The 24,435-nt window shown below is 43.0% G+C and overlaps 1 long non-coding RNA gene across 1 annotated transcript in view; it reads left to right on the plus strand.

Moving 5' to 3' along the window:
* Window positions 1-24,435, plus strand: part of LOC125000720 — a 53,167-nt gene that overhangs the window by 16,376 nt on the left and 12,356 nt on the right. The gene's annotated exons all lie outside the window — the stretch shown is intronic.

Consider the following 24,435-nt stretch of genomic DNA (forward strand, 5'->3'; position numbering starts at 1 on the left):
ATAAATGATTCCTGAAATTTGAAAGCGACTTTTTCTTTTCTTTTGAAGAAGAAAATAAAAAAAAAAATCCAACAAAAAGCACAGTAGGTGGTCAGACCACTTAAAACATCTGGGCAACAGATTGTATTTTACCTTGTGTGAAGTATTTGACAAGGTTAGTGGTTTAACAAAAGCTCCTCGGCTTAATTTCCCTTTATGTCTCCTCTTAAGTGCTAATAAAAAATAACTGTCTTTATCTTTGGTCAGTGTCAGAGAGAGAGAGCTACCCAGTTATCGCCTCATTTCAGTGATTTTTGAGCTTTAATGTGATTAAACCGCGTAGGCGCATACCATCGGAGTCTAGGTTGTCTGACATCTTTTATGTCTCCGTTCGTTAGAAGGACACAATTAATGTGGTTCTTGTCTTGAAGCTGGATGAGGTTATTTCCATTGTCAGGTGAAACATGTTTATGTTGCGTACTCCTGGAATACTTTAAGGTTTTAAGACCTCCGCTAAATGAACAGCGGTCACGATTCATTTCAGAAATCACAGTCTTTAACTAACTCCATGTATGTGGTACTTGAACCTGTCGGTCAGTCAGTCACTGTAGATGACGCACAATATGACTTTACAGAGTTTAAATATAGTTACTAATAGTCAAAGAGTCATTTAGATTAGACTGTGGCAATGTATGTAGTATTTAGTTCAGGTTTGTTTTACATTTAACCACAAAAACTGTCCTGACTGTTTCATTATCTAACATTTCAGATACTCAGTCACCCAAACCACCTCCTTTGTGGACTTTATGGCTCCTTAGATGGATAGAGATCGATATATCGGGCCGATATTTGCATTTTTTTTTTAAATTTTTATTATTGGTATAGGCATTGGCCGATACGCGGGAGCGTTAGCCGATACATATATTTTATTCCTGGTAAGATTTACAGACAGATGCAGCCCTGTTCTGCTGGAGACGCTTGGACCCGTGCAGCCCATACATTGCCCCTTCCCCATTAACAGAGTACGTGCAGCTGGAAGCTGGAAAATGCTACATAAAAGTTAGATATTCTTTAAGTTCAATAAATGTTTGTGTTTTTGATTAAATTCAGACTTGTTACATTTGTTATCATGACATTTTCATCATGGAAAGGCAGTATCGGCTCCAAATATCGGCTCAGACAAATCTGCATCAAGTATCGGCCATTGGCACCAAGGCTCATGTATAAAAAATCGTTATCAACTCTGAAAAAAAATCCATATCGGTCGATGTGTACTCCTTAGCAGCGTTGCATCATGTCCTATTTTAACAAACGTTCATCGACTGAAAAAGGCCACAGTATCGATCGCTCTTCAGTTTTCCTCTCGTGGTTGATACGGATTCTAATGAAGCACCATCTCATTAGTCTGGAGGCAGAGCTCTCACTCGCTCCGTCTATCTAGCGCTGGCACGTGTGCCACTGCAGACTGGTGCTCCTATAGGTGCTATAGAGAGGATCCCATTCAAGTTTCAACAGATCCATCTCCATGACAACTAAAAATCCATCTGCTGATGCTGATGATAAAATAAAATAAATCAGGTCGGCAGTAGATGACAATATAAATATATATAATTTAAAATATTGAAAGCTGAAACAAAAACTAAATTAAATACAAAACTCCCTCCTTTAGATTATTAAAAAAAAAGAAAAGAATTCCTTTCTTGTGAGCGTCCATTGTGTGTGGACGCATGCTCCAAACCAGGTGTGAGAGAAACGAAAGCGCACACATGCATAAGCAAATACAGCCGTGCACACTGCTCGCACTCAACACACACACACACACACACACGCACATGTGCGGTGAGGGGAACATCAGAGCTGCACCAATATTTGTGTTTTGCGCCTGTCACGTATTTGTCCAAGTCCTTGTGGCTGCTCTCCACATCTACCGGCAGCAGGTGTGAACAACTCTTGTGCTGAGAGGGACGCACTCTGCTGTCACCCTGTCAGAGGGAGAGAGGGAGAGAGGGAGAGAGAGACACATAAACCGGGGCTGGGGGGGGAGGAGGAGGAGGGGGAGGGGGAGGAGCGGAGGGAGAGATCAATAGTAGTGAGTGTGGAGTTTGGATAATTACAGTTGTTAGCAGGGAGAGGAGAGCAGCTATAGTGGCCTCTCCACTCAGAGTCTCTTATCACTCTCTGGCCTGTCATTACAGCTTTAAATGCTGCCGTGGAAAAGTGGAGTGTGTGTGTGTGTGTGTGTGTGTGTGTGTGTGTTTTCCTCTTTATATCTCCTCTCCTTGTTTCCTCTTTATCTCTCCTCCTTTAATATCTCTTCTTTCCCCTTTCTCTCATCTCGTCTCTCCTCCTCTCTGCGGCTCTTTTAACTGTCCTTCCATCCTTCCTCCTCTCCTTCCCGTCGCGTTAACTTCCTTTTTGTTCTCGATATATCTTCCCCTCTTTTCTTTCTTTCTTTTTTTACTTCCTGTTCTCGGCTTTTTTTTTCTTTGCTTTTCGAGTGATCGTCTTCTCATTTCTGCGCCTCCTTTCTTTTGTGACTCAGTTTATCATCCTACAAAACGATATACAAAAAAAAACCAATATATATATAAGGACATTTTTGGGAATTAAACTTGGTAATATAATATTATTGCGCATAAATAATTAACTTTCACTTCACTTTGTTGTCTCTAAAGCTGAGGAAACTGCAGCATCATACTCGACTAACTCCACTTTCCTCCTGGTGCGTCTATGAGTCATGTGTTTTTTATAAACTATTATATATGACATGTTTTTTTGTCAACACAAAGAAGCGCGGAGGTAAAAAGCTCACAAAACACTTTTTTTCTTTCTTTTCTGACGTAAAAACTCTTCAGTCTCTCCATAATTGTTTTCATTCCTCCTTTTCTCCAGTTGTTGTAATAATCTTCATCTTCTTGCCGCCTTCTTTCTCTCTTCTTTCTCTTTTTTTTCCCCCTCACACCATCAGTGGCGCCAGGAAGCCGAATTTATTCCAGAGATCCACGCTCTAATTTCTCAGAAAGACGCGGAGAAACGGCTTTTGAGTGTCCAGCCGGGCGGGATTTTCTTAGTTGTTGTGAGTCCTGACACGCGACACTTAAAATAGGCCCGGAAAAACCCGAGAGTTAAATCCCCTCCGGATCGCTGCGGTTGTGTTTTCGCCGTTCTCTGCCTCTGAGGAGCCTTGTCAGACATAAGAAGGAGATGAAAATGATGGAGGGAAGGATTAGATGGGTGCAAAACAACGCCGGTTTGTCCCCTCCAGGCTGTTTGCTCTGATTTAGATGGAGAAGGATTAGCTGAGGATGAGGAGATCAGAGCTGTGTGTGTGTGCGTGGAGGAGAAGTGGGTTGTTGATACGTAGACGCTTGAGGCAAAGCTGTTAGATATTCGACCGTTTTTCTCCTCGCGTTCCGTAGGTGGTGCGTAGTGCAACGCGGAGGATCCACACACGCACTGATCACGCACCGCGTCGAGCTCAGACGAAAAGCAAAAGTTGTAAATACACAAAACTAGCGACTTTATTAACATTTAGTGGCACATTACACAGAAAAACACAAAGATTTGAGTAAATGTTGTGCGATAGTGACGCTGATGAGGATCAGAACAACGCAAATGTGCGTTTGATTGTCGGGAACATTCGTTTAACCATGTGACCGTCAGCTGTCTCTCCAATCGCACTGTGTGTGTGCGTCTGTGTGTGCGTTACGAGCATTGAGTTGGGTATCACAATGAAACAGGAAATCACTGCAAGGATAAAAAAAAAAAAAAAAAAACCCTCATCCACACAACACAAATAACCCGCTAATCTCTGCCTCTGCCCGCGTGCCATTCAAGGCTTCCTCCAATTAAAAAGCATCAGGGAGTGGAACCCGCCATCTTATTTATCATATTAATTAGAAACTCCCCCGACAACAAAGGGAGGCCTACAGCTGTGGAGCAGAGGAGAGGCCTGGGAAATGAACGCCGGTTTGATTTGTTGTCTTGCTAATGTGACACCTATTATACAGGTTAGCCTTCCAAACACAAAGACGCCACAACAGCATATGGTAATTGGGAGTGTTTGCGTCTGTGAGGTAAATACAAAGCGTCTGCTTTGACTAAGTAGAATTTGCACTTGGTTATCCACAGCTTGTTGGTCGTTAAACATTGTCTTTTTTTGATTTAAGCTAAGCTAAGCTAAGCTAAGCTAACCAGCTGCTCAGAAGACAACATTTATTCTGCGTCAACACGACGGGAACGACTTCGACCTCAGACGAAATCAAAGTTTAGCGAAATGCGGATAAAAAGATTTGTTTCGAAAAGCTTCGGTGAAAATCCGGCGTCTGTCACTTTCTCGATAGAGACGCGAGGAGAACTGGAAGGGGCCGAGAGGAGGTGGCAAAGGTGTAAAAAAGAGCAGGACGGGCTGATCGAGCGAGCACGGGGGTGATGTGCTCTGTAATCACGGGTCTATTAGCCTGCTCTCTATACAGCCGTGATGGGTCTGGAGCGCTGCCCTATGGAAGATAAATGCTCAGCATATTTAACAGCTGACAGGTGTGTGTGTGTGTGTGTGTGTGTCTGGTGATGCTTGTGTGGATCAGCCTTTGTGTAAATGGTTCGGTATAATTTCTCTAAGCACATGCACATCCTTAAATAATTTATGAAACCCACTACTCCCTAGAACTGTAATAAAAATAAGTTTGGACCAATGAGCAGTTTATATGTACAAAAAAAATAGATATTCACCTACGTTTGCTCTTTAAATAGCGATAACAATGTTGTTTTCCTTCAGTCCAGCTGATTATATAAGACCATAGTGAAGAAGAAGCTCAGCCTCTATCCAAGGTGCTGAATCGGAGACGATCTTCTACAAAGGAGCTCTCCGCAGTTCTGAATCTGATCGTCTGTTGGCTGCAACGTGAATTCTGTACTGAAACAAATTCATATTAGACTGTTTGGTGAACAGTGTGTATTTCTTAGTCCGTTTCGGTTTATGATCCGAGTAAACGCACGGATTTGTCTCGAGGGCACCCGGCCACTCACCCAGTGAGATCCCGCAAACACGACCAGAGTATGGATTTTACTGTTTATGTTTTCTGAGCCATTTCGAGTTCATTAAGGTTGTTTAATCTCAAAGCATATGGATTAGAAGGACGGATAAAGGGAAAGATGGAACAATGTGTTGAATGGCGAGTTCAGATCTGTAAGGACGCGAAGGGTTGAGGACATCTCGTCTCTAGAAGAAGCCTCCGATTCTGTCTTGCTGTCGCTTCCCTACAGTTTGTGTTATTTTCTTTATCAAGCCAACAGCTATTGAGTTTTGATAGACACTATTGTGTGTGTGTGTGTGTGCGCATGTGTGTGTGTGTGTCAGTCCAGCCATCTGGTTACCAGGACATTGTTTACACTGTCACAGCTCAATATTTGCCCATCCATCTCTTGTCCCACCACACACTACGAGCGTGTGTGTGTAGTCAACTGTGTGCGTGTCTTTTACGGGTTTCTGTTGGACGCGAAACTGCTGAAATTGAGAATAAATAGGTTTCTTTCCAGGCGAACTTGTATCCTGGCGAAATGTAACCTTCGCTGAGATGTCGGAGGCCGAGGGGATTCTCCTCCTGAGACCGGAGCTTTTATTTGTTCTGCGTTTTTAATTTCTCCACGGTATTTGGGATCAGCAGGACCTAAGATGTATAAAAACAAAGCATCGTCTTTGAACAGGAAGTAGTAGTTTTTGGAAAAAAAACTCCTTATGTGGACACTGGGTTTATTTCACTATTTATATGATAATGAAGTCACCCAACGTGTAACAAAATATAAAACTGTTTATTTTAATACCTGAACACGGCTGAGCAAAGACAGAAAAATCAAGTCCCAACGTCCTCAAACGAGTACTTGCTAATTAGCGACGTTGTAGCTCGTTGCTATTGATAAAATTTGTTAAATTTGCACATCGTAACTGTAAAAATCATCTGTAGAATTAATTTGCTGTTTTTACCGACTAGTGTATCGACCCTTTGCTACCACTAGATGGCAGACTAAGGCGTCCATTAATGAGGACAATGGGTTTAAATGAAGCAGAATAATCTGCAATAAAACCTGAAACCTAATGACCCCATACGAGGACACGGGGTCTCAGGAGGATACAGAAAGCAGTTTGTGTACTTTTGTCTTGTCCAGATTTGAGAAACACATATAAATGTTTACATTTTGTCTCATTAAGTATTAAACCACCAACTTCTCCACCGGAAAATGAAAATAAAATAAACAAAACAAAACAAACAAACACGTGCATTTCAAGTACTGCTTCAGATCAAATTGTTATTGTGGTTATGATTTATGTAAGATATTGACTCTGTCCCTATAGTAGTAGCAATGACAAAGTGTGTGTGTGTGTGTGTGTGTGTGTGTGTGTGTGCAGCCTAGAAGCAATGCCAGGGTGTAATTTTCCATTTGGCTGCTGGACAGAAAGATACATGTTGGCTAGACAATCTACTTATTGTGGTAAACACACACACACACACACGTCTCAGCATGGAGATCCTCGCTATTATGTAGCTTTCATGTGTTTGTGCGAACATAAAGCACAGCACCAAACCAAGTGCACTGCTTTGACATGCCCCAACAGCGGTGCACTTAACACAGGAAGGGAAAGATATCTCTGACATGGCCGTTATTGCTCCCATGGATCTCCATCTCCCGTCTTTTCTTCTGCTGGAACACTCTCATTCTCGCTCTCCCCTCCGTCCCCTGTCTCCATCCGCCCTTCTCTGATCTTCTGCGGCCGTTTGAGCATCAAAGGTGTTCGAGAGGTTTGGCCATCTCACCTTCTTCCCCGCGGATCCCTTCATCTTCTTCAAACAGAGGGAAAGTGCAAAGGCTAACTGTGGGTTTCAGACGTCTTCTGTTCTGTCGCTTTGTCCTCCTCTGTCCTGGCCTTTGCTATAAGTAGTAAGTGTCTTGACAGAAACGCTCTGTGTGTAGATGCGGTTCATCCTTAGATTGAGGCAGCCATGACCTTGGCTCTCAGATGTCCAGAGACTCCATTTATTTATCTTTACTATTTAGCTTGTCTTAACAGTTTTATGGAGCAGTAGGGCCTTTCTTTCATTGTGTTATATTAAGTTAATACACTAATGTCTTATCTATACGACTCTATATGACTGAACATGTTTAAGTATATGTGAAGTTTAAGAAAACCTCTTTCCACTCCGACGAAAGGCTACTTAAACGTGTGAAACTTGAACTAAATATAAATTGCTAAATAATTGTGAAATAACAACATCACTGTTTATTAACTCACAGATCTGTGATTGGTGGCTTAAGATTTTCCCGCTCTCTGCTGCAGTTCATTGACTATTATTTATACTAATTTAGACTTTGAACTTCAAAGATCGAGGGCCGATACACGGGTGCGTTCGCCGATACCGACATAGCAATTATTTACAGACGGGCACATCCACAGGCAGCCCTGGCAGCGACCCTCAGCAAAAGTTCAATAAGTATTTATGTTTTTGGTTAAATTGAGTAACATTTGTTATCATTGTTTCGTTTTCATCATGTAATTGAAGAAAAGCAGTATCGGCTCTGAGTATCGGCAGCACGTATCTGCTGATGTAAATCGGTATCGGCCCTAAAAAGTCTCTGCTTCTCAAAGTCGTCTCTCCCACATTCAACTCTGCGTACTCAACACTTGATTTGCCCAGAAGCTCAGTTAGTAAAATGAAATATTATTTCCATCTATTATTAAACCATAACTTATTTTTAGTGATCTGTCCTAACTTAACAATACTCAGATTATGTTACTGTCATATTTTTATCTTCTGGTTCGCCTTTGGTTTGAGATACAACACTAACTGTACCGTCTTGTGTCTGTATACAGTACAGGTGCGTAAAAAGGCTGACCTGCCAGTAATCCTGGCAGCTGCTCTTCACTGTTTAAACACACCCACACCCACACATGTTTGCCGTGTGCTCTGTGTGAGCACCTGTCTGCACAGTGATGGACAAACACTTTAACGACCGTGAAGGTGGGAATCCTTCAGATCTTCACTTTTTCTATTTATCCTCCCCCTGAATTGCTCCTTTGAGAGATCAGCTGTCGCCCCAGATGTGTTATGTCATTAGCGTCGCGAGAATATTGAATAATATAGACACAATTTATAGCATTAGTATGTTTACATATGCATTTGCGTAGGATTATATGGGATTAGAGAACATTTGCCTCGCTTAACCCTTGTGGGTGCGACATTCGAAAGAGGCCCAAAGCCTAGACCTTACATGCTACACCAACCACAAACCCACACACACAAACACACACACACACACACACACACACACACAACGCAGCACTCCAACCTTTCCCCTAAACCCATTCCTCATCTCTGAGAGAGCAGACTGAGTGAATAGCCTCGCTAAAGGCTTTTTAATAGACTGCTTTGTGTGGGGAAAACTCCGGGTGACAGGGTGGGGAGTCCCGAGGGAGACATGGGGGATGGAGACGACTGAGAGAGGGGAGCTGGGAGACGGAGAAAACGTCTCGTTGAAACACTGCTGCAGAGCTGGTCCTTAAAGATGATTTAAATATAGTAAATTACATCTGTGACATTTCATAAAAATCCATCCGAGCTCGTCTATTACCTGCTGCGACCGACTGAAACACGTACATGAAACATTTAGATTCACAGTCTGGACAAAACACTGAAATAACTGGTGGACGTTTTGAGACACTCTGAACATTTGAGTTTGTTGCTGCGGGTTTCGCTAAAGGGTTCGAGACCCCTCACATTTCTCCGCCACCCTATAATCACGACGGCCGTAAAAGCTTTCCATTTGCTTAGTTTTGTATCAAACCTTCATTTAGTTCCGATGAGGTTTCGGCTCGAAACAGCTTGAGCTGACTCCGGTAAAACGCACCCACACAAACCTTATTCAACAATATAAATGATACCTCTTTAATCAAAGAAAGACAAAAACAATGACCTTTTCAAAGTTGAAACTTTCCTCTCGGAGAAGCCGTTTGTCGGTCCAAGACGCGCCACGTTTTTTTTTTTTTTTTTTGGGTCAAACCAAGGTGACATGTTTGACTGCATCATTCTCGGGAAGGCGACATGTTTGCTGTTGCTGTGTATTCCTGTCACCTCTCCACCGCAGCGCGTGTGAATGAAGACATTTATTACAACAGAGACACACAGGATTAGCAGAGGGCTTAAACCATTCTCATGGTAATGCACGGAGCTGGGAGTGCGCAGATAAACACAAACACTCACCTTATCAAAACACCCAGACCTGAAAGACTACTCCTTAACGGGCGCCGACAGACGCCGGCAGAAAACACAAGACAGACGGATGTCAGTTAGCTGCGGCAGATTATGGCCTCATTCAGAAATATTAGTCAGACAATTAAATCTTTAATCCAAAAGGTTTGACTCCACTGCTCAAGTCAAAACTTTTTTACGGAGGCATCAGACTCTTAAATGTGATGTATCGGTAACATTTCGCTAACGTAGAACTATTCAGATACATGTGAATGTCTGCTCTTATTGAATGACTTTTAATAGATTTGTGTTTCAACACCTTTTCCCCTTTTGTTCTCAAGAACAAGGACACCATTCAGTGCGTTTACATGCATGTGAAAAAAAAAATAAATCAGTGCTGCCTTAATCCGACTTTAACCGGACAACTTAAGCGCATGTGAACACGACTAAAATCTTTTCGCTTTATCTGATTAAAACGCCCAGATAATTTGATTTACAGCATGTATACGTATTAATTGGACTTTAACTGGACAACACGTGTGAGCATGCTCCACAACCGCTGCGCTGGCATATGACCCCAGAACAAAAACATCCAAGAAAGTCGGTCGCAGAAGAAGAAGAAGGTAAACAGAGCCGATAGGAGAACCACCTGAGGGATAGCGCCATCTTATCTGCACCAGAAGTAGCGCACAAATTACGTACGAAAGTAAAAAAAGATGAATTATTATCCATCTGGTTGTTGTTTGAAATACTGGTCTGCTGCATTAGACTCTTATTATATGACATAACCGGATAAGGGGCTGTATTAACCCACTGAAAAGACTCATATCGCCACCTAGTGTGGAGGAGGAGGAAGTCAAAGTGTGATTAAGCTTTGTATGTTAACGCACCGATTGAGTTCTTATTAATAATTGCTTTTGATATTTAACAATGGGAACGGAAGTTTCTAATTTAGAGTAAGCCTCAAGTAAAATGTCAAGACAGTGCAAGTTTTCAAGGAACATTATGTTGGAGGCCTGGTAGATGTTTCTGGTGGTGTTTTGTTCAGTCACGTCCACAGGGTGCGTATAAAACCTCCAACCTTCGCTGTCCGTGCCACAACTATAGGATTTTGCAGACACATGTTGTTCTCCTTCCTTCCCTCCCTCCGACTGCCAGTCTTCCTCACAGTGACAGAGATGTAGTTTCCAGATCTTCCCCCTGCCACCTCTGATTAAGGCCACCGCGGACGAGACACACCTGTACAGCTGATGGGAGACAATGCCACCGCTTCCTCCTGGAGATTGATTTTCTCCATTAAAACGGCCTCTTTGTCTAAAAACCCTGCACCCCCTTTGTTATGCTAAAGAGAAGATGGAAGATTTCCAATTCAATTTGGGCCGAGCCGAGGGCCGGTCAGCTATACGGGGGCTCCATTGTCCTGGCCGAGCCCGCTGGGACGGCGCTAGCGTCTCCCAAACGCCAATTAAGCCGGACGGAGGGACGGACAGAGGGGATAATTGACAGGCAGGAGGAAAGATGGCCTTCTTGGTCTCCCTCTCTCATCATTGAAAAGGAAAAATCAAAGAGGGAGAGGGAGAGCAAGTGACAGTAGGAGAAGAGAGGGATGAGAGGGGGGAACAAGTAATAACCTGTAATATGATGCCTGCAGCAAATTTAGATTACATCAAGTGTTTTGCTCGGGACTTGGGCGCTAACAATGATTAGGAGGAAGGCTTCAAATAGTTTGATTTAATGTTTGTAAAAAAGTAAGGAATATGTGGTACGTTTGCCCTTTAAAACATGTTGGTCTCTTCTTGCAACTTTAAAGTTAAAGCACAATTTCTATAACTTGTAAAGGGATAAAAAATCTGTTTTAGGAGCAAAGGGACGAGTATAAGGACAAGAATTCCTCATACCTTTACATATATAGTACATAATTGTCTCTTAATTTTTATTTTTTTTCCTAACCTGCAAACTATTTTTTTTCTATTTTATCGCCCTGTTTCTACCTTCCTCTAATTGTAATCCCTCTTCCTTCCCCCGTTTTCTCTCTCTCTCCCCCTCTCTCTGCTCTGGCTGGTGACAGACGGCCTAATAGGATTTAATAAGCCCCATTTGCATGTCAGCCTTTTAGATTTTCTGTAAGAAAGAAAGGTGATGGGAGAGATAGGGGGTGTATGGGGTAGGTAGGGAGGGAAGGAGGGATGGCGTGAAGGAATAAAAATACGGAGAAAGGAAGTGAGGAAGAGGGGGTGAGCGTGGCGATGGATGGGTTGGTTTAAGGACTCATTTCTTTTCTGATAAACTTAGATAAAAAGTAGTAGCTCTACCAAGAGGTTTCCAGTAAAAGAGAATATTTGAACATGTATTTAGTTTGTTTATTCTGATTATTCGTCATGTTTGAACAGACGGTTTGTTGATGCGGTGCGAGTGTTATTCCAGAGGTGTGTCCACTCTGGTTTTTAGTGCAAGTTTGACATCAAACAATGGAGCCGACGGCTTCATGTCACTTCTGCCAAGTGGCTTTTGTGGTTTTGTTTGGAGTCTGTTTGCCATTAAGAGCAGACGTGAAGAACGCGGCGCAACACAACGTGGACGTTGTCAAAAATGGATCACGGGACGATGAGTCATTTTATTACTTGACAATCAAATGTCATCATGTTGGAGGAGCTTATTGTTCCCAATGGCCAATCGCTACTTTTTCAATTTCACCCTCTTCAAAGGCTCAAAACGGCTCATTTCTACCTGCACGACAATGAATAATAACTATTATCTCATTGAAGCAAAGGTAGAATAATGTTGTTGTGGCTCCAATAGAAAACACTGGTTTCTTCTAACCATGACGCCAATTACCGTATTTCCTTTAATAGTGGCTGATATTCAGTTAATAGCTGGATCTCTTATAATGGCCGGGGGCGTGGTTTACACCAACAAATAAAGGCGCGCTAGTCAGCCAATTATAGATGTAGTAACACACAGGCGCCACAGATGGCAGTAGCTACATTCAGAGAGATTTAGCTGCACAAATACGAAACTTTGAACTTCAAGAAGACGGTTTAGAAATACGCAGAGTAAAATACAGGAGAAGAAGCTGTGAAACGATTTAATATTGACCCGCGAAGAATAAGTTGTTCTGACACTGGGGTGTTGCGCTACGGCCTGGTACGCTACGGCCTGGTACGCTACGTACCCTACTGCCTGGTACGCTACGGCCTGGTACGCTACGGTCTGGTATGCTACGTACCCTACGGCCTGGTATGCTACGTACCCTACGGCCTGGTACGCTATGTACCCTACGGCCGGGTACCCTACGGCCAGGTACGCTGCGGCCTGGTACGCTGCGGCCTGGTACGCTACGTACCCTACTGCCTGGTACGCTACGGCCTGGTACGCTACGGTCTGGTATGCTACGTACCCTACGGCCTGGTATGCTACGTACCCTACGGCCTGGTACGCTATGTACCCTACGGCCTGGTACCCTCATCGGCCTACGTACCCTACGGCCTGGTACGCTACGGCCTGGTATGCTACGTACCCTACGGCCTGGTACCCTACGGCCTGGTACGCTACGGCCTGGTACGCTACGTACCCTACGGCCTGGTACGCTACGGCCTGGTACGCTACGGCCTGGTACGCTACGGCCTGGTACGCTACGGCCTGGTATGCTACGTACGCTACGGCCGGGTACGCTACGGCCGGGTACGCTACGGCCATTTAAGTTGCAGTAAATATGTCATGTGTGTACGGTACCGTTTAAAAACCTTGTCAATTTGCCCAATAAATGGTTTATTTTCCAGAGTTCCAACCGATACAATGGTGTCATTTATTCGTTTGTCCATTCTGACGCTGCTTAAGCGTTTATTTATTAATCCTGCCCGGCTTCAGTAGCGTAAATGCTGTACCTGCTAAAATGTGGTAATTGGTAGGAACACTTTGATCAAATATACTGGCATGTACAGGAACGAAACAAAGGAAATTAGGAATAAAGGCCTCCAATAATAGTCAGGTATTCTCAGTAAATAAAGGCCGGGGCCACTATTAGAGGAAATACGGTATTATTTTCCTGCTAGTAACCACACTTTGGTTTCTTAAAATAAACATGAAGCCACTTAGAGCTCCATAGTGTTTGTCTGTGTTATATTTGTTTGGGTATGACACCTAGATAATCTTTTTGAATCAAAATTCAAATATGCAGATTTACAGTAAAGTATCGTGCTCGTCTTGTCCTCGTGGATAGTTATAGAAATTTTATTGTGTGTGTGTGTGAGAAGAGAGAGAGAGAGTGACAGAATGACTGTCGCTCTCTGAGGATTATAAAAGGTCCAGCCAAAAACCAGAAGTGTTGCTCACATCTCCACACACACACGGTAATCCCCATGTTGGTAGCTGATGTTTATTGCCGTGTAATAGGATCAGAATGAGGCAGCGTCGGTATCAGAGCAAACATCTCACTCACACACACACACACACACACACACACACAATTGCTGATCAAACATAGCCCAGGAAACATTGTGATCCAGAGGAGATGAGAGGGCTAATCCTTTTAGCCTTCTAAGAAGACTCTCCTCCTCTTCTCTCTTTCTCTTCCAGGCTCGCTCCTTCTGTCATTCTTCTTCCCGCTTTCTTTCTTCTTCTCCTCTGCTTGATAACATTGTTTTCCACTCTACCAAGGACAAGGCTGGGGAGACGAGCTAAATATATATAAATATATATGTGTGTGTGTATGGCGGTGTAGTGTACATCCATGTGCTAAGAGGAGATTGATCTGCTTGGTTTGTGAGAGATTAGGCCTGATAAATCCTCCTTTTTAACCACCACCCTCCTCAGCCTCCTACACCCTGCATCCATCTATCTGTGAGCATGCCCTCAGGTCTACACATTGTGTGAAAATTTAAACATGTGGTGGAAATCAAACTGTTTAAGGGAGGGTGACACTTTGGGTCTTTGCTAGGTTGTGTCGTCCAGTGTGTCCTGCTTTATTTACTGAGGTGGTTCGCTTTGAACTAGCTGTTGGTTTTGTCGTCGTTATTCTTTATTATTCGTGAAGCTGCCATTGTTCCAAATATGTCCTCCTTGTCAGGTTTGTCACTATTCAGTGTTTACTAAGACAGTGTCTTTTGTATATATATATGGTAATAAAAGGTAACAAAGTAATGTAGCGTTAAAATTGAGAATACATGTATCAGATCATTTTCTCTTGATATTGTCACTAAACATTGGATGAATATTGATAGTTTTATTAACTTACTTAAAATTCTGTATTTTTATTTCTCTTTAGGCATGGAAAAAAATGATGTAATTGATTTTTTTTTTTCAGGCCCTTTTTTAAATTTTTTTTCATGACAAAATTTCAAATTTCTCCTGCTATAATATAAATATCCAGAAACTTTAAAAGTTATATTAACCCTTAGATGTTACCAGATGCCGGCATATATTAATTTATTTTTTTTGGCATTTGTGACTCTCTGTCGGCCATCTTGATTTTCATTTAAAAAAAAAATATATATATATATTTAAAAAATTGTACTTCCACCAACAAATTGTTGGAAGTGTATGGAGTGACTCTCAAGTTACTGCACCAAAACCCACACAAAAAAAACAGCCTTTAAATAGCCGTCCACTGCAGAGACCACTGTGAGTGACTTTTAAGAGTAAATACATTAAAATACATTAAAACATTCAGTAGATTTTTTGGGTAGACTGTCTCGTCTTCCAAATAAACGCTCACTTTCCTCCTCTGATCACAGTACAAGTGCATTCACGTGATAACATTTCATTGGTTTCCGTATCAAAATATTTTCATTTCTTTCAGCTTCTTTCTTCTCCCGTAAAGTGAACGCAGCCAGTCGGTAGCGTGGTATTATTAGTGCATATCACATTCATACGCTCAGGTTAATGCTCACTTCTACAAACAGAACATGCTCGTGAATACGTGTGTGTGTGTGTGTGTGTGTGTGCGTGTGTGTCTTCAAACAGAGCCGTGAGTGCTTAATGAATTTACTTTGCCCTGATTGAAAATTAATTAAAACAGCCTCAAACAGACAGCCGCCCACAGAGAACCACTGGCAACACACTGACAGACAGATTACTGCTCTGAGGAGGAGGAGGAGGAGGAGGAGGAGGAGGAGGAGGAGAGGGACGGAGGAGACTTTACAACAATCTGATGCACTTCCTATGACCCCGCAGCATCCCTAGCATGGCTAATGGTCTATTTCTCAATCCATCTTATTCGCAACGTCAGATAAAACGGCAAAGAACTCCAAAACTTTAACTATTCAGCATTTTCTATTTGTGTTTAAAACAGGTGATTAACACACATTTATTAAACTGCGAATGTACCTGAACAAAAGTGTTCCATCAGCCCGTGAGGCGGCTTGAAACTGAACTCCCCCCCAGTGGATTTCCAGCCCCTCAGGAGGAGTTAAACACAAAGACACACTGTACATTCACAGACAGACAACAGACTCATCAATAATGACAAGTCACGGCGGTGAAAGAATTCGTCTGCAGCAACTACGCGTCAGACTCTGAGTGATTTCTCATCGCGCCGTCCCTCCGTCCTGTTGCTCTCTTCCGCACGTCAAAACACAAATTTTTTATTTTTTTTTGTCTTTTTAGAAAATACGGAGCCTTGATCCTAAATGCAACATTATGTTTTAGAGTAGATTCACCGACTCTGACTCTGAAATGAGACAGTTTGTCAAATCACTAAGATCTTGTTGTGTTTCAGTTCTCCTGCAGTGCATTAAAGTGGAGAGTTGATAGGTCTTCAATAGAGGGGTCGCAAAATTTTTGGTTGATTCGATATTTTTTGTATATTTTTTTTTTTTAAATGAAAGATTTTCCCACACAAATTTAAATTTGGCATGCACCAAGCAGAAAAACTACTGAAACTGGGTTAAGAAGTGTCCAACGCATCATTAAAAACTGGGAGGACAGAGGGGACCATCGTCTTTGAGGAAGAAATGTGTTTGGAAAAAAATCCCGAGTGATGGCGATTGGCGAGAAAAACAGCATTAAAACTACGTTTAATAGTGAAACTAAGAAGGGATTGGGACTGAACAGCTGTGTGTCGGTCGGTCATGGGCGTTTCTTCCTATGACGCTCCGCAGTAGATACAGTATATTGCGTTAAAAGGAGGTGGACCCCAACTGTTGACGTGTGCGAGCCTCCAGTTCAGGAAGTGTTAACCGGTCCAGCTCCCTCAAGCAGACAATGATGTTAAAGACTAATTGACGCGCACTTTAAATAAGTCCTAATTAGAGCACGGCTGGTAATAATTGGGCAGGCGGTCTGAGCACTAATTAGTGTTTAAAAAAAAAAAAAAAAGCCCACAGAGTGTGTGTGTGTGTGTGTGTTACTATGTGGATGAATGATCTCTACAGGGGGGCTGATGAAGCCCATACTTTCAAGAAGCAGAGAGAGAGAGGGCGAGGTAGCCGAGAGAAAGAGGGGAGACGGACCTCCGCCTCTTTCCCCTCCTTTGTGTTGGCGTTCGGTCTGCGGGTGGCCCTCTCTGCACGGGAGGGACGGAGGGTGAGGGCAGGTGTGTGTGTGTGTGTGTGTGTGTGTGTGTGTGTGTGTGTGTGTGTGTGTGTGTGTGTGTGTGTGTGTGTGTGTGTGTGAGGCGGAGAGAGAGAGACCTGAAGCTACTCCTAACAGGACTAATTGATTCTGTAGCCTCTCTTTATCGGGCCACGTCTTCCCCTCACACTCTCTCCCTTTTCTTCTCCTCTCTGCCTCTAATTGTTTATGCTGAGAGGCGTCGAGGAAGCGGCTGTAATAGATTTCCCACCTGCTGCAGAGGCACATTAGTAACACACTCAAACGACTTGTTTGCCTCTCCCGGTCTCTCCCCGCTGTCGTCTGCTCATTGTTTACCGTCGGGACCTTTCAGCTGGTGACCCAGGTGGACCCGTGCACTCGGGGAGGGATTAAAAACACACAAGTATCACGCTTGTAAATTAAAACGAGGTTTCAGTTCACGTTTAATTGGCTGCGCGGGATTTTACGAGTGAGGTTTGATGTTGGGGATCGAAATATGAATGTTTAAAGTATGAAGGAAAGGAAATGTTGCATCTTCTTTGTCATAGTTTATTCATTTAATATCTGAACACTATATATTATAATGAGTTTTTCTAATGAAATAATAATTCAGTCTCGGATCTCAAACTAAAACCTTTCCTCACTAAAACTACTACAAAGCTCCACCTCAGAGTGGCGCTATGGAGAAGTGAAAGCGCCACTCGTCAGGATTTATCATGTGAACTTGGACCAAAGTTTTCCCCCCGACTGATTGACAGATCAGCGGACAATGAGTTGGACTAATTCTGCCTGGTCTGATTGGAACCCGTTTAAACAGCTGCATTTAAACGGACGGGATTCAGCTTTAAATATGTTGAACTTTGATCACAGTGGGTGACGCGTGACATCCAAGGTAGCCCTGCTCCCAGACTCCTCTGTGATTTCCCTGATCAAACCCTACAACTTAAAGTAGAGTCGTCCTGGTCTTCAGCGCAGCAGGATTCATAACTCAGACGGATTTATAATTGAAAATTACTTCAAATACTAATTAATGGCACAGCAGAGCCAATCTAAAATTGTCCGTCTGGTTTGAACATGCCAGCTGTAAAGTTGTTGGTCTCTAATTGGTGGTTAATTAATTAAATATCCAGCGGATTAGAGGAATTATGGACAATTGTCCCTTAACGACCCTTAACGAGGCCTTGATTAGTGTCTTCAGCCATATCCCGTGGCTAAAATGATCCTTCAATTAGTGATGGAAAGCTCATGAAGAGAGAGCGTCACATGATGGGCAGCGGGAATGAGATTTTAAAAGCAGTCACTTCAACCGAATTAGAGAAATGGAAAAAGTTTCAGAGGATAGAGGCACGAGGTCAGAGGAGTTTTGAGTTCACAAGGCGTCGTGTCGCCGCAGAGGCCTGAAGTATAGACAGTCGTCGACATAATGTATAATCTCCTTTACTGAACAGATAGTACCCGACTTTTCTCTTCACACCATTATTTTTTATTATTTTTTCTTTTTTTGAAATAGCACGACCGAAGCAGGGAACAAATTGTGCAACATTTTCAATTTAGGCTTCTATCCAGCGTGATAGATTTTTACCCACACTCTAAGACGTCTATAAACGCACCACATTGACTTGAAGCTACTTGTTGCAAAGTGTTTTTTTTTTTTTTTACTCCAGTATCCTCTCTGTATTTTTAACATTTTTCCTTCTTATTATTAACTCGGGCTAATGTTGATTTCTTACTTTGCAACGAAGGAATGTCAGATAGCGGTATTTGCTAATAGCGTTAGCGCTTCAAAGCACCACAATTTGCAGCGTGAGCGTGTTCACACTTGTTGTCATACGACCGTATCTCTTGACACTGAAACAGTGACAGGAAGATCTCCCTGGCCTCTGCAGCCTTGGCAGGTAGATGATTGTTGTGGAGCTCCCGTCACACACACACACACACACACACACAGACACACACACACTGACCGTATAGAGATAGGAGGGAGGGTGACATTTGTGGTGGCTCGGGTGAGGACATGGCCTTTTCTCCCGGTTTCTCGTGGCCAATCACCCAGACTGAAAGGGGAACGGGAGATAAGGCCTTTTGTTTGGCCTGACAATGTCCTACTGATACTGCCATGGGAGACCATTCAGGGCGGGAGGCGGTGTGTGCATGTTGGGACCATCCTCCCCCCTTTTAAGACAGGAAACCCCTCTGAGAAGTCATTATTACAGGAGGACGTATCTTTTTTTTTTTTTTAGTCTTAGGACCCAAATTTGCGCGATGATCCTTGAAAAGCGCTCGGATCAAAGAGGATTTTCTATATGAAAAGCGACAACAGTGTCACGATTTATTTTTCTTAAGGTCAGATCACGCGTGTGCAACACTGTATATGTTAAATACTACTTGTTCACGTCCTCTGAGATGCCTGATGTCACCCCCCCCGTCATTAGATAGCTCCATGTTACATTGTTAGCTGTAAATGGTGTTAAGATAGTGTCGGGTGGGAAGGGGAAAATGCACTCATTTAAGATGGTATCGCTCCGTGGAAAAGGGGCAGCAGCCAAATGCAGGGGGATTGATAATTTTGCCAAATTGCCTGCAGCACTTTGAGGTCTTGCTGAACATCTTAAAGGAGATCCCGGCATAATATATGAAACCATCTTCATAATGTATCAAAATTGAACGGCTGGAATGCCACTTTAAGGCAGCCGTTGGTGTAATTGGTACTCAAGAAATCTTAATAGTATCATATATCTGGAGCCGGGCTTTTTAAAAGGATCCATTGTGAGATCTCGCCTTGATCTCTTTCTCTCTCGCTCTCTCTCTCTCTCCTTCCCTCGCTAACGCACACTCGGGATAATGCATTCAAGCCGTCATTTCATCTCGGGATTCCCAAGCGTATCGGGACACCACGCGGTATAATGATCCTCTGTAAATGGCTGGGTCGGACCCGCTAACTTGTGTAAATAGTGCAGGCAGAGACTAATGTACTGTCTTGTAATAGGGGGGGAAATTACCCGGCTATTACAGCTAGACCCTCCGAGAGGAGGAGGAGGAGGAGGAGGAGGTGGGAGATGGAGGGGAAGGAGTGATATAAGGAAGATGAAAGGAAAGCGGAAGGAGGACAAGTCTACATGTGGTGAAGGAGTTTATTGACTGAAGTGTTACTTCTTTATAGATGCTTTATTTATCTCCAGGGAAGTTCATAGCGTCCAGTATCCGTCTATTATTTTTTAGATGTTGACTTCTATTCAATCACTCATGGTGATAAAATGAGCGCTGGTTGTCTTTGTTGGGTACAAACTTTATTAAACGGTTACTAAGAGACGTTCGTGATGTTTTTGGTTCATTCAGGTTTCGCTCTAAACGCGGTGACTTTATAAAACTAAGACCAGACTAGAAATCAGTTGAAACTCTGTGAAGACTTGGCTCTAATTCAGCGTAAATGGGCGAAACACAACACACAACGCGTTGTTGTGAATAAACAGTTTAGATCGCTGTTTGTTAACATTTGTTGCTGCATTCACAGAGACGATCACGAGTCTTTTCACGCCGCTTCATTTCTTCTTAGTTGTTTGCTATTACGATAACAAGGATCCATTTGATGTCAGCAGGCCTTTTATCTTCAAATGAGCCATTTAAATGTCATTACTGTAGTGTGTGTGTGTGATCATTACTTTTACAAGGCCCATTCATGCCTCGTCATTTTTTCCCACAACGTGAAATTACTCGCGTTCGCTCTGTGATGCTGCAACAGTAAGAATAATCAGTTTTAAATAGGTGTTTCTCCGTGACATGAATCAGGCTTTTGTGCGTTTCGCCCTCCTCTGCTGTATACGGCGTTCGCTATAAGATGCAGATAATGACCCGGTAAATTGGAGTGATTCTTTAGTAATTAGATTTCTACGTGGACGGCGCTTGGTTTCATTCACCGTGCATCATCCCTCTTCTCGAAGCAGCGTGGTAGAAGGAAAAAAAAAAAGGAATAAAATATCTGCACTTGCTAATCCTCATTGAGATCAAGCTGCGACACTGGTCACCTGTGGAACATTTCAACGGAGACGTAAACCTTTTGGTAAACATGGCGTACGCATGGTGCAGTAAAGTGAAATGTGTATTCCAGCTGCTGGTTAATAAGTTGTGACGTGTCCTGACAGCTGACTGCCGATCGTCTGTGTCGACTCCCCGTCCTGCTGTTTTCTAACCTTCGCTGGAAGAGCAGTGTGCGTCTCTTTTCTGGAGTGGCAGATAAGCTATAGGGCAGCCCTCCCAGTGCACTACTGGTAATTTAGGAAATCCTCACTGGCAGGTTGAGATGACAAGGCCACTGTCTTTGTGGCAGCGCTCTGTAATTTGCTTGTTTTCCACTCCGCCATAGAGCTGACGCACTGCAGGAGCAGACGAGCCAAGGAGCGTCTCTCTCTCTCCCGCCCGCTCTCTCGTTCCCCTCTTTACTATCTCTTCCCCTAGCTCGCTCGCCCACTTGCTCCGGGTGTGCTCTCGCCCATTGTTGTCATTGTGTTATTCAGCTCGGCTCCGCGGCCTCGGAGTTAAAAAGAAAAACACAGGCTGCAGCCACCGGGGAAATCGGAGCCTAATTTCTCGCAGCGATGAAATTTCGCCGGATGACTGGAAAACCCAGCGGAGGAATACGGAAAACCGACCCCTCATCAGGCGTCCTTTAAATGTAACGTGGTTAAAACTGTTGGGATTCGGTCTAGCTGGGGATTAAAACCTTCATAGCACAGTTAAACGAAAGCTTGTTTGCTTTTCGTGTAAGTTTGGTGAGAGCATTTTAAAGCATCACATCGTCTACAAATGTGCAGATCTGACGCTTAATAGACAATTAAAGGGTTAATGTAAATTCTAATTGTAATGAGATTTGTGTATGATTTGTAAAAATAGCCTGTAAAGTGTGTTCTACACACACGTTTTAAATAATACATACACATTTTTCAACTTTTCAGTTCAAATTTTTGTCAGAAATGTAAACTAGGCTGCACATGTGGATGTACAGTAGCGCGTATGTGCATGTGTGCGTGTTTGTGTGTGTCAAAAGAACTTTGACAAACAGCCCCCCCCCCTGTTTACCATGGCGACGCCGTGGCCTGTGTTCTCCCGTCTCTACGGTAACCGAGGCCCTGAGCTCCCTCTTATTGGCTCAGCCACTGAACTCCCAGCGAGAGACAAAGGAGAAGGACCTGGCGCTGGTAATTTCTTATCACCAAATCCCATTAGGCTCAGGGTTTTTCAGTTTAGTTTTTTTTTTCTCTTTTTTTTTTTTTTTTTTTTCATTAACCCACACAAAAGTAAAGTGGAAATCACCATACCCAGTCAGCTCAGCTCCTACTGTGAGCCTGACTAGGCCCCCCCCCCCACTAATAACATCACTCCAGCCTGGGCTGCATTAATACAGGAGAGACTTGCAAAAAAAGTCCATTAATGGACTCAAAGTAAAAAGCTCGGGGTGTGTTTTCTCTGCTTCATTATCACATTAATGGTTTGTGAACAATTCTCGTGAAATGTTTGAACCGTAGCAGATAAAGCTAATAGCCTCCCTATTACTTTATTGATAATTAATTTGTACGCAGAGGTTGATTAATTCTAAATGATACTCCAGGTGCATTTATGGTGCATACGTTTATGAATCTTCTGAGCTTATTTTGCTGTAATTTAACGTACACAAACCGTCGAATTTAATCGTTAAAAGTAAACGGTGTCCGGCCTCTCGTCGTTTCTCACCTCCTCTGTAGAGTCCATTGACAGAAGTCTGTAGTAATAACCAGTAAACTGAAGTCTTCTTTGACGCCGCAGCTCATCAAGTCGTCATTTCTGTCGCCCTGCGTTGTGGGACGGCCCCGGCTGCACCAGGCCTGACACCTCTCAGCGCGACTCAAAGGGCCTGATACACCTCAGGCCGTAATCACGGCGCCGGTGTGTGTGCGCCGGGATCTGCCCGCGTGTGCGATAACTGCCTGCATGAAGTCGGATTGACAGACAAAGGCCTAATCGCTTCTCGGCTCCAGCAGCCAGCGGAAGTATTGACCCAAAAGCACCGTAATCCCCTCCACCTAACACGGGCAATTTCATGTAATACCTGTAATAACACACATTCAGCTCAAAGCAGTCATCAAAAGAGCTTCGAGCATCTGATTTTGAGAGGTGAGCCGTTTGAATAAAAAGGACCTGAAGAGTATATCAATCTGTAATAACAACAGTCAACTCTTTCTTTTCAGTTATCACCGCTCCTCTCAGCCATTTTTTCATTTGCTTGGTCTCTGTGTAAATGTAATGTTTTTTTTTTTTCCCCCTGAAACAAACCTATGGAAACTCTTTTTTTTTCCCTTTTTGTGTTTGTGAACGTGTTTGCCGTTCCCTCCTACACGCGATTTCTTGTCCAAGCTTTCAAAAATAGCAGCAAATTCTATAAGATTTAGATCTCGTCAACGGCTACGGAGGCCCAGAGTGGACAAACTCGCAGTGGGAACGCCCTTAATTATGAAGAATTTGAACCCATAATAAAAAATAACCCCTGGTACAGTTGTCATGAATAGTGAAATGATCTATTGAGACTAAAATAGTTGTTTGTCCCTGGCTATAAACATGTTTAATATTGCTGTAAAGTTGGGCTTTTTAACATGGGGGTCTATGGGGAATCGCTCCTCTCTGGAGCCTCAAGTGGCCACTCGATGAACTGCACTTTTTTGCGCTTCATGGCTCAGACCTGCAGGTTGCTGCTTGGTCTCCAGTGGCCATTTAAGAGCTTTTTAAGTGTTGTTGTTGTTTGTAAACTTGGAAAGACTGAGGTTGTGGACATGAAATGTCAACATTTCATCAATTTATTCTGTTGGACATTTGCCTAAACCTCATAATTAGATAATACAGGCTTTGATTATGGGAAAACTGAGTATAGTGAGGACATTACACCTCAGAGGCATAATGGAATTTGATGGGGATGAGATGATTATTTTCCTAAGAGGTTTTTAAAATAATTAGTACCAGGTCAACTTTTGTATAAATGAAGCAAAATCGTGTCATCAGACCCAACGGCTCAGTCCTGATCAGCCTCTGTTTTCCTGCTGCACACAGAGTGTGTATAATGTGAGGCTTAGCTAGAAGAAGTGGTGCACATGAAAGAATACGTGGTATTTTTCTGTTTGTCTTGGCCCAGCTTCACATACATGAAAGTCAGGGGGCAAACGAAGAACCACTAGTTTTTAACTTTGAAGATCACGACTCATTACCTGAAACCATCTCAGCTCCTTCAAACCAACACAAAGCTGTAGATGGATGTAGACGTCGTTCGCCCGACGACTAAACCGAACAAGACACCGTTCAGCTTAGTTAGAAATGATCAACGTCAGCATTTCACCCAAACACCATTTTCATTGTAACCACAGGTGTCACCAATATCAAAGTGAAACTAATCAAGTGGTTTTCTTTGAGACTTCTATGAAGTGTGAATATTTTTCATAACCGGCGGAAACCTCCCGCTGATCTACACAAAGAACCAAGTTTAAGACACTTAACTACATCTACTTTTAATACACGGTGAAACTTTACAAGTTTTAAAATGCAGAAAGTGGCGTTTGACAGCACATGTTTATCCTGATAGTCCAGTAAACAAATAGATGTTGTTGTCTGCATCACACACATACACACTTATTGTCCCCTGTCATCACAGCCTCAATCAACTCCATCC

The sequence above is a fragment of the Mugil cephalus genome, chromosome 23 (genome assembly GCF_022458985.1).
Source record: "Mugil cephalus isolate CIBA_MC_2020 chromosome 23, CIBA_Mcephalus_1.1, whole genome shotgun sequence".
Taxonomy (NCBI): domain Eukaryota; kingdom Metazoa; phylum Chordata; class Actinopteri; order Mugiliformes; family Mugilidae; genus Mugil; species Mugil cephalus.